General features: G+C 35.6%; 1 protein-coding gene across 2 annotated transcripts in view; it reads left to right on the plus strand.

Moving 5' to 3' along the window:
* Window positions 1-9,900, plus strand: part of RBM45 (RNA binding motif protein 45) — a 51,046-nt gene extending 41,146 nt beyond the window's left edge. For both annotated transcript variants that reach the window (XR_015255353.1, XM_086718969.1), the window contains one exon: window positions 9,673-9,900. The gene's annotated coding sequence lies outside the window, so the exon portion shown is untranslated. The remainder of the gene's footprint in view (window positions 1-9,672) is intronic.
* Window positions 9,901-10,768: the final 868 nt, after the last annotated feature.

Here is a 10,768-nt window from a genome sequence, read left to right on the forward strand (position 1 = left end):
TACTAAAGGTCCTATGAAAAAATACAACATATAAGGGCACCTGGGTGGCTCAGTTGGTTGAGCATCTGACCTCGGCTCAGGTCACAATCTCACAGTTTGTGAGTTTGAGCCCTGCATCGGGCTCTGTGCTGACAGCTCAGAGCCTGGAGCCGGCTTCGGATTCTGTGTGTGTGTGTGTGTGTGTGTGTGTGTGTGTGTGTGTGTGTGTCTGCCCCTCCCCCACTCACACTCTATCTCTCCTTCAAAAATAAATAAACATTAAAAAAATTTTTTTTAATACAGCATATAAAGGCAATCTCACATTTTTAAAAGCCTAATGTTAGTAGAGTTTTTTGGCACACTGGTTTTTCCTTTCTTGAGAAAACCAAGGAATTCCTTTCAGAGATTTTAACATTTAAGTGATTGTTAGCATTTCTAAATAAAATTTTATATTAAAATAGCCTTTTTTTCCAGTTTACATGGCAATTTTACAGTAGCTATGTCATTTAGTGTTTACAGCAACCTAGTGAGGCAGAGCTTCTTTTCACATAAAATGATTCCACTGAGACACAAACCCATGTCCTCTGCTTAAAGTCCACCACGGGTGCTGCTGAACTGGCTGTCACAAATCTTACCACAGAGCAGTTTTAAACAGGTTTTATCACCCTTTACAGGCCTTCGTTCTAGAAATGTCCTATGTTATGCAAAGTATTACTAACTACATTACCTCCTAGCTATGCTAAAGATATATTTATACACGGAAGATATTGCAGTAAACTCTTAGGGAATCTGTACCTTTGGAGCTAGGATTTCAAGCACAGAGTGTTGTATCTTTCAAATTCAAAGAGCAAGGAACAATCTATTATATAGCTTTTATAAACTCCTCTTTAGCATTTGTTTTACATCCTTGTGATGAGTCCACACATTTCTATTGGAGAGCTGGTCTTAGAGGCTTGGAGAAATGGCTCATTCTGGGGTTTGGGCAGAGGAAGTACAAATTGAACCTGGAACATCTTCTTGTGTTAGAAATTAAGGAAATGCATCCCAAAATGATGGAGGGGGGTCATGTCAAAAGGACATAGCCATCAGCTTGAAGTGAATACCACTAGAAAAACTGGGATGATTTGGGCATTAAAATAATAATAGTAATAAATTCTAACCATTGAATAAAATATGAATCCACAAGTCAGTAATGATATAAATAAATTGTATGTTTAATGAGAATGAGATAGTTACAATATCTCAAAGTATCTCCCTACAAAATACTTATGGATTAAAAAGGGATATGAGGTTAGTTTATAATAGTAGCGCTTAGAAGACATCATTTTATTTACTTATTTATTTAATGTTTATTCTTGAGAGAGAGACAGAAACAGAGTGTGAATGGGGGAGGGGAAGAGAGAGAGGGAGACACAGAATCCAAAGCAGGCTCAGGCTCCAAGCTGTCAGCACAGAGCCCAATGTGGGTCTCAAACTCATGAACCGTGAGATCATGACCTGAGCCGAAGTCAGATGTTTAACTGACTGAACCACCCAGGTGCCTCTAGAATACATCATTTTAATAGATTATCCAAGTGAACAACACCCCAGTAGTGAGCTAAATTGAAAATGTGGAACCTGCACCCACCCAATAGGATGTAATGAGAATACTTCATCACTTCTGTGAGATGTCTGCCAAAGGAGCATGACCTAATTGTTAGGTAACATTAGGGCTAAACTGGGGAACTTTCTAAAAATTACTCACCTAGAGGCACCTGGGTAGCTCAGTCAGTTAAGCATCTGACTCTTGATTTCTGCTCAGGTCACAATCTCATGGTCATGGGATCAAGCCCCACGTTGGGCTCTGTTCTGACAGTGTGGAGCCTGCTTGAGATTCTCTCTCCCTCTCTTTCTACCCCTCTCCTGCTCATGCTCTCTCTCTCAAAATAAATAAATAAACATTTAAAAAAAAATGACTGACCTATAATCTTCAAAAGTGATAAGGTCCTAAAAGTCAACAGAAGATTGAGGGACTATTTGAGACTGAATGAAGACTTCTAAGGAGACATGAAACTAAATTCAGCACTTAATTCTGGACTAGATCCTTTTGCTATAAATGGCAATGGAACATTTGGCAAAACTTGAACAGGGTATAAGGATTCAATGGTAGTAATGTGTCAATGTTAGTTTCCTGATCTTGGTTGGTTGTATCATGGATAGGAGAATGTCCTTGTATATAGGAAATATACACTAAAGTATTAAGGGGTAATGGAGCATCTGGTCAGAAACTTGTTCTCAAATTGTTCAAATAACAAAAGTTCCTTATACTATTTTTGTAAGTTTTCTGTATGTTTGACATTGTTTCAAAATGGAAATGTTTTACAAAAATGCAAAACTAAATGCACATAAAGTTAGGGCAGATTCTCACAGATGTCTCTTACATAATGCCATTTTCCTTGGCCACAGGTACAGTTCCGTTACAGTTTTTGCCAGTCTTTCTACTTGACAAAAACTTACATCAAAGGCAGTTGTTCGTCTGTGAAAGCTTTAATAATATCACATTTGTTTTTCTTTGGGAAGGGTGAGCAATTTGAAAGGCAGAACAAGAAAATTCATCATTTCAACAAATGTTTCTTGAATAACATATCAAGCTCTGTGGTAGGTACTAATTTTCTCTCTGTGGTGGACACTGGGATACACTACCCAAATCCCCTTTCACAACTGAAGGTCTTATTCCCCTACCTTTTAGGGATGTTGCAGACAACTCAGCTGTCACCTGTCAGCCCCCTTCAGGGATTGCTTCAAGTAAGAGAGTGTCCTTACCTTCACATGGTGTTCTACATCTGATCACTGGTCAATGTGAAGGCATAATGCCTGGCCCTCTTGCCCCACTCAACTCAACTTTTCTTAAAAGGGTCAAACTGTCTAAAGAACATTCCAGAGGGTAAAGGCTTTCATTGAGGATCTATCACGGCTCAATTTCTCCCTCTGTCAGTTCTTTTCCCTTTTCTTTGCCTTCCCTTACCCTCATGTAGGCGCTGGTCCCTAGAACGCTCTTCATGAATCTCCTGCCTGCTAATCTCTGACTCAGAGTCTACTTCTTAGGGAATCCAAACTCTGCCAGCTTCTCTCAATGATTTCTCTCTGCAGCCAAAAAGGATTGTTACTTTTCAATATTTTACTATTAAACACAGCTATAATTTCTAAGATTAAAATTTTATGACTTTCCTTCTTTTTCCCCATATTGAAAAAATTCATGTGTGACCTCTCTTGTCCCCTTCGCTTTCTGTTTCTTGATCAGCAAGCACGAAATGGGGAGATACAGAGACTAAGCAAATGGAAATAGAAAGACCACAGGTGGAAGCCAGAGTCTGTTTTGGGAAGGCAAGATTCAGATACAGGACAAGTTTGTCTTAGCCTGCACCTCTCTTTTCTTTGCTATTTATTCCCTCTTTCAACCCCTGCCTCCCAGGGATCCCTTGTCCAAGGTATTCAGATGACATGGCTCCTCCTTTCTCAAGAAATACCATTATCAACAATAGCCAAACTATGGAGAGAACACAAATGTCCATTGACTGATGAATAGATAAGGAAGATGTGGTTTATATACACAATGGGATATTACTCAGCCACCAAAAAGAATGAAATCTTGCCATTTGCAACAACATTGATGGAGCTGGAATGTATTATGCCAAATGAAATAAGTCAATCAGAGAAAGACAAATACCATATGATTTCATTCATATGTGGAATTTAAGAAACAAAACAGATGAACATATGGGAAGTGGGGGGAGCGGGGGAAGAGGAGAGAGGTAAACAAACCACAAGAGACTCTTAATGATAGAGAACAAACTGAAGGTTGATGGAGGGAGGTGGGTGGGAGATGAGCTATATGGTTGGTGGGTATTAAGGAGGGCACTTGTGATGAGCCCTGGGTGTTGTATATAAGTGATGAATCACTGAATTCTATTCCTGAAACCATATTGTACTGTATGTTAACTAACTAGAATTTAAATTAAAAAAAAAAAGGTAATTCATTCTCACTGAGGTGTTAGGATGAAATGTGTCATTCTCCTTAAAGAGTTTACAGTAGAAAGAGTCTTGTTTTTTGAGGCTTACTAAAACTCAGAGTACTTTCACTGAATGGTGAAAGGAAAGCAGCAAATCTATTGACATTAGTAAGATGGATGGTTTTGGCACTCTACTGAATCATCCATATAGACAATCCCCTTCTCCATTTACACATCAATTGAAGTTCTCTTATACTAAATCGTTGGGGAATTATTTTGGGAAAAGCTAGTATTTGGAACCACTCCTATTTGAAAAACTGCTATAAATCCTTTACCGTAAGCATTCGTAGATTCAGTCATTTTTTGAAGAAAGGGTGAGGTTTATAAATTCTTAGTAACATAAATTAGCTCTATTTTGTTTGTTAATGTCTATTTTTAGCAGACCATGGGCCATACAAATAAATGTTTAGGTTAAGAAAATGATAATCTATTTTTAGGGCTGGTGAGTTTTAAAATTCTTCCAAAGTAGGTAGTTTTAGCTATCACTATTTTTTTAAGTGTTCAAGTTATATAAATGCGATATGCAATCTGTTTTATTATAAAGCACATATCCTTATTTCTTTTTCTTTTTTTTCTTTACTGATATAAAATGTCATTTGAATGCTATAACCTAATGCTTCAAGGGTCTTGTTTAAACAAAGAAATTAAGTCTTTGTTGGTGTTTGCCTAATCTCTTTTCTGTTTCCAAAATTGATCCTTTATTGGTCATTTTTCAATCTTTACATATGTGCCTTTTTTTTTTTTTAAAGTAATCTCTGTACCCACTGTGGGGCTTGAATTTAACAAACCCAAGATTGAGAGTCACATGCTCTACTGACTAAGCCAGTCAGGTGCCCCAGTGCCCTTATTTTTTGACAAGACATAAAAGTGGTAGTAATGCTTCCACTATGATAACTAGGTCCTGTGTGTTTTTGGTAATCAGGACATGAGTTTCATCAAATCATAGACCTCAGAAATCAGTGATCTAAACCTTTGTTGTAGTTTGAAATATAAATTAGCTTCAGCTCTTTCATTTTGAAGGTTATACCCCTAGGTCTATTTAAGAATTGGGCTTATTTGAATCTTCTTCTTTCCATGAGATTTAAGATCTATTCGTGTAATCTCTGGTATCACATTGATTTTTATATTCTAGGACAGTTCCAAAGGAGCCAACTAAAGATGGACATATTTTTTTCTCCTCTGTTAAAGAGTTATTCATAGTATGTTACCATTAGTTTAAAGAGAAGTGTCAAAGACCTTTCCCCAAAGAGTTTCCATCTATGTGGGTAGGTAGAATCATATGTACAGTGCAGAATTAATTTGTAGTACTAATTTTCAGAGTCCAAATGAGTCACTTTTAAAAAGTGGATTTTCAGAGGGTTATAGGATAGAAAAACGTGTGTCACTGGGCATATAATATATACACTAAAAGCATTCATAGAGAAAGGATTGGAATTAAAATGAGGATTAAGAATGGGGTTAGAACAGAAAGTGGTGATTATGGAAATAAGGTGGAAATTATGGAAACGGCAATTATTGAAATGGAATGGAAAACAAAATAATTTACCTTCAGATAACTTTATAATCTTTTCATGTTTCTACTCACTAGTAGCACGAAAGTCACATTTAAATCTTAACTTCCATTAGCAGAAATGTCGGTAAAGTCACTTTGTTTTACCAGGTAATAAGATGACTTCATTTTCTTTTTTTTCTTTCATATGTGTTGTGTCTCTTAGAATGCCAGAGAAAAAGAATTTTGGGGTGTTTTAATTTTTGAACATATTGTAAAAATTAGCAAATTAAATTTTATAATTTTAGATCTTTTTTTTCTTTAATCCTACATCATTCTTCTGGGCTTGGCTGATTTGGAAGATCCATAAGCATTTCACTTACTACACTATGCCAGAAAGCGTCTATAATCCATTAGAAAAAAACACTGTCAACATTTTAATGCATGCTTTTTTAGTCTTATTTTTCTAGTTTTATATATTATTTTTAATATATAATATATAGATAGATACTATTTTTTATACAAGTGATACACTGCTCATGCAATTTTTTAAAACCTTTTATTTTAAAAATTTTTATTTAAATTCTAGTTAGTTAACATACAGTGCAATATTGGTTTCAGGACTAGAATTCAGTGATTTGTCACTTATATACAACACCCAGTGCTCATCATAACAAGTGCCCTCCTTAATACCCAACCCCACTAGCCCATCCCCCACCCACCTCCCTCCATCAACCCTCAGTCTGTTTCCTATCGAGTCTCTTATGGTTTTTTTTTTCCTTCTCTTCTCTTTTTTTCCCCCTTCCCATATGTTCATCTGTTTTGTTTCTTAAATTCTACTTATGAGTGAAATCAGATGATATTTGTCTTTCTCTAACTGACTTATTTTGTCCTATTGTTGGATCCTTAGTTTGTTTTCAATTCCTGACTATTATGAACCACACTGAGATCAACAATGAAAAAGCTTATGGCTAAACATTCAGGCTACAGGTCTATTTCTTTAAGATAAATTCTCACATGCAGAATTGATGGATCAAAGAATGCACAAATTTTTCAAGCTTTTGATATATGTGACCAAATTACCTTTCAGAAAGGTTGTGCCAAATGATACTCCCATGAACAATGTACAAGAGTACCTGTTTTCATACCTTCACCAACATTGAATTTCATAATTTTTCACAATCTTTGGTGAATGGCAGAATGAAGGGGGAAAAAAAACAGTGTCTCATTTTTCCTAATTAAAAATTACTCATCAGATTTCCTAATTACAGAAAAATAGTTTGTTAAAGACAAAAAAAAAGTAGTCCTAATGCCAAGATCAACAGATAAGCAGCATTAAGACATTCCTTGTATATATAGACATTTTCTGTTATGGTTTTTACTTTTGACATCATACTAACATTAGACAGATTTTTACCTATGTTTTCATCTAATGCTTTTAAGAAGTTACTTAAGTAACTTCTAATTGTAGTAAAATACACTAACATAAAATTCATACCTTAATCATTTTGTAAGTGTACATTTTAGTATTGTACAGTTTAGTATTGTTAAGTGCATTCACATCATGGTGTGATGTATCTCCAGAATTTTTTCATCTTGAAACATTGTAACTATTGCCATTAAATAATTCCTCATTTTCTTCTTCTCCCAGCCATTTGCAACCACCATCGTACTTTGTGTTTCTATGAATCTGACTACTCTAAGAACCTTATATAGGTGGCATCATATCTTATCTGTCCTTTTGAGACTGGCTTATTTCACTTCACATAGTATCTTCAAGTTCATCCATGTTGTACTACCTGTCAGAATTTCCATCCATTTTAAGGCTGAATAATACTCCATTGTATGTATATACTACATTTTGTTTATCCATTCATCGTCAGTGGACACTAGGGTTGCTTCCACCTTTTAGCTATTTTGGATAATGCTGTTATGAACATGGGTATACAAAATTTGTACACGGCCCTACTCTCACTTCCTTTGGGTATATACCCACGAGTGGGATTGCTGAATCATACGGTATTTCTATGTTTAAATTTTTTGTGAAGAACTGCCATATTGTTTTCCATACTGGCTGCACCATTTTATGTTCCCACCAGCAGTGCACAAGAGTTCCAGTTTCTCAGGGTATCTGGGTGGCCCAGTCGGCTGAGGGTCTCCTTTGGCTCAGGCATGATCTCATGCTTCGTGCGTTCAAGCCCCACATTGGGCTCACTGCTCTCAGCACAGAGCCTGCTTCAGATCCTCTGTCCACCTCTCTCTCTGTCCGCCCCCCCCCCAAATAAATAAACATTTAAAAAATAAAAGGAGTTCTAATTTCTCCACATTCTCACCAACACTTTTTTTTTTAAAGCGGCCATCCTGATGGATGTGAGGTGATGATTTAAATTTTTTTTTGCCTCTCTTTCTCTCTCTTCCACTCCAAATCTTGGATCTGCTCTCTGTTAGCTTTATAATCAGGGGCCTAATATTCATATAAAATTAGAAACATAGCCTCCGGTGAATCCACACTCATCATGCTCATAGCTTAGCAACAAACAGAAATAGAGGTGCTTCCTCTTAGCCTCAACTTGGAAAATATCAGGGAAGGACACTTACTGGCATAAACTAAATCACACACTCATGTGTTGGACCAATCACAATGGCCAAAGGGATGTACTCTTTTTTATTTATATGTATATATTTTTGAGAAATGGAGGTTACTCTGTGATGGGATAAAGCCTCCCTTCAGAGCATAGAAAGGATGAACAATTCCCTCAAATGAAGGACGAGATGAGTAGGACAAACATGGCCATTTGGAGAGTCATTCTGAGCTGGGTAGTCAACCCAATGTGTGTCTGCTGCACAAAGAAGCCTTGATAAGCATGTCTGCTACACGTTTGAAACCTTGATAGCTAGAGTTTGAGTTCTTTAGTCCCTGCTGTCTTATTTTTCTCCTCTTTTCCACAAGAGAAATGAGGTGGGGCGGGGGGAGCAGAATACTTTTATAAATGATTTCTTTCATTTCAAGCTGTCTATCTTCTTTCAGACCCATTGTCTAAAGACAAGGCCTACACTTGATGAGAGACATACTCTACTTTAAGAAAGTTTTTAACTAGAAATTGTGTATTCACCTGCAGCATTTCGAAATTCATGGTGTTTATACTCTTGTTCATGTACTTTTCAGTTCTATCTTCTCTGAGAAGGTCAAATATTACATACCATCTGTTTCTGTGAACAGAAAGAGCATTTTCTGATGAACAGAGCTTTTTGTAACTAAGAAAATATAAGACTATGATTTTTAAGTATCATGACTTAAAACCCCCATAGTAGGAGACTAACTCATATGATTTATTGCTAAATGAACTGGAGAATATATTTTCAACAAAAACAAATGCTCAAAGATGGCCCTATCATTAATTACATCTTCTTTTTAGACATTTCAATTCAGTGTAACCAGAGTTCTGATCTATGATTAACCTCGTATCTTAGCATATGACAATTATGAAATTTATGATTACAATTACCGTTTATAATTAAATAAATAATATTGATTCCTATACTGATTGTTTCTTATCCTATATTAGTTATGCTAATTCTAAAATAAATTGCATTCTACATTTCATTCCATCGTTATTGTGATAACACTGCCACGCACATTCCGAATCTGTATATGTGATGGGGAACACCATCCCAGCTGAGATGTATACAATGCCTTCTCATTAGTTACCTAACTCCTACACATCTACTCAAATAGCCAAGATCAAATAGTTTCCTAACACACTATGTTGGAAAGGGGTGGGAAAACAGACACTCTCATCCTTAATAAGTATACGTTGATGCAAACACTTGGAAGACAATTTGGCAATATTTATCAGAATTTTAAAAGTGCACACCAATAGACTAGCAATTCCACTATGGAAATTTATTTTATAGATATGCATTCATGTCTGTGAATTAATTTATGTATTATGATACCCGTTATATTAGCTAAAAATTGTAAACAAATGGAATAAGCACAAGTGATAGTTAATTTTATATATCAACTTGGCTGGGCCAATGTGCCCAGATATTTAGTCAAATATTATTCTGGATGTTGTATGAGGGTTGTATGTTTTGGATGAAATTTTCATTAAATCACTGGACTTTAAGTAAAGCATATTGCCCTCTATAAAGTTGGCGGGCCTCATCCAATCACTGAAGACCTGAATAGACCAAAAGACGGACCTCCGTCAAACAAGAAGGAATTCTGTCAGCAGATGGCTTTTGGACTTGAACTGCAACATCACCTCTTCTTCCCAGTTCTCCGCCCTTGCAACCCATCATTCAGATTTTGGACTTCCTAGCCTCCATAATTGCATGAGCCAATTCCTTAAAATAAATTTCTCTCTGTTTACATATCCACACTATTTGTTCTGTTTCTCTGGAGAACGCTGACTCATACAAGAATTGATTAAATAAATTATGATGTGGAAAACAGTATTTCTATAGTCATTAAAATGGAATATCCTTCAGGAAGTATTCTTCAATTTAAGAACTTCAGTATCCAACATGTATATAATGATACTGTTACATAATTTCTACTATTACATTAGCTTCTTTGCATATTGAACAACTCTAGAAAGACACAAGAACCCGGACCGAATGGTACTGCCAGGGAGGGAAACTGGATGTTGGCAGCAGGAAGAGAAAGATTTATTTTTACTTGATCTTTTTTCAACTTTTGGATATTATAAAGTGCTTGCATCAAGTATTCAGGAAATAATTGATTGTTTTAAAATATTCTTATTTTAGTTTAAGCTGAGTGTATTCTTCATTACCTATTCTTTGTTATGTTGCTTTTGAAAGGGACAAGGCACAGAAACCAGTGTTCTAGATCATTTTAAAAATATTTTTTTAATTTAATGTGAATCTGAATCATATTAGCATGTGTTGTGACATGCAATAATTTATGTTTTGCATTTGAAACAACAGTATAGTCATTTTAATCTTTTAATTTGGCATATGCATTACCTGCATTCTTTATAATACAAATGCATGTTTTTCTGTGAAACTTTCATATTTGTAGTTTAAAGTTTGAGTCATTAAAATGCAAGCAACAATTAAATTATACGCTTTCACAAACTCAATGTATTTCATTTTCCTTAATTATCACTATAAATGCACAATTTCTTTTAACCCTTTTACCTTTGAAAATGCATCATAAAACTTTTAAATGGTAACTGTAGTTAACAATGTTGTAGCATATATTTGAAAGTTGCTGAGAGTATAG

Source organism: Puma concolor, chromosome C1 (assembly GCF_028749965.1).
Source record: "Puma concolor isolate L17-30 chromosome C1, mPumCon1.1.hap2, whole genome shotgun sequence".
Lineage (NCBI taxonomy): Eukaryota > Metazoa > Chordata > Mammalia > Carnivora > Felidae > Puma > Puma concolor.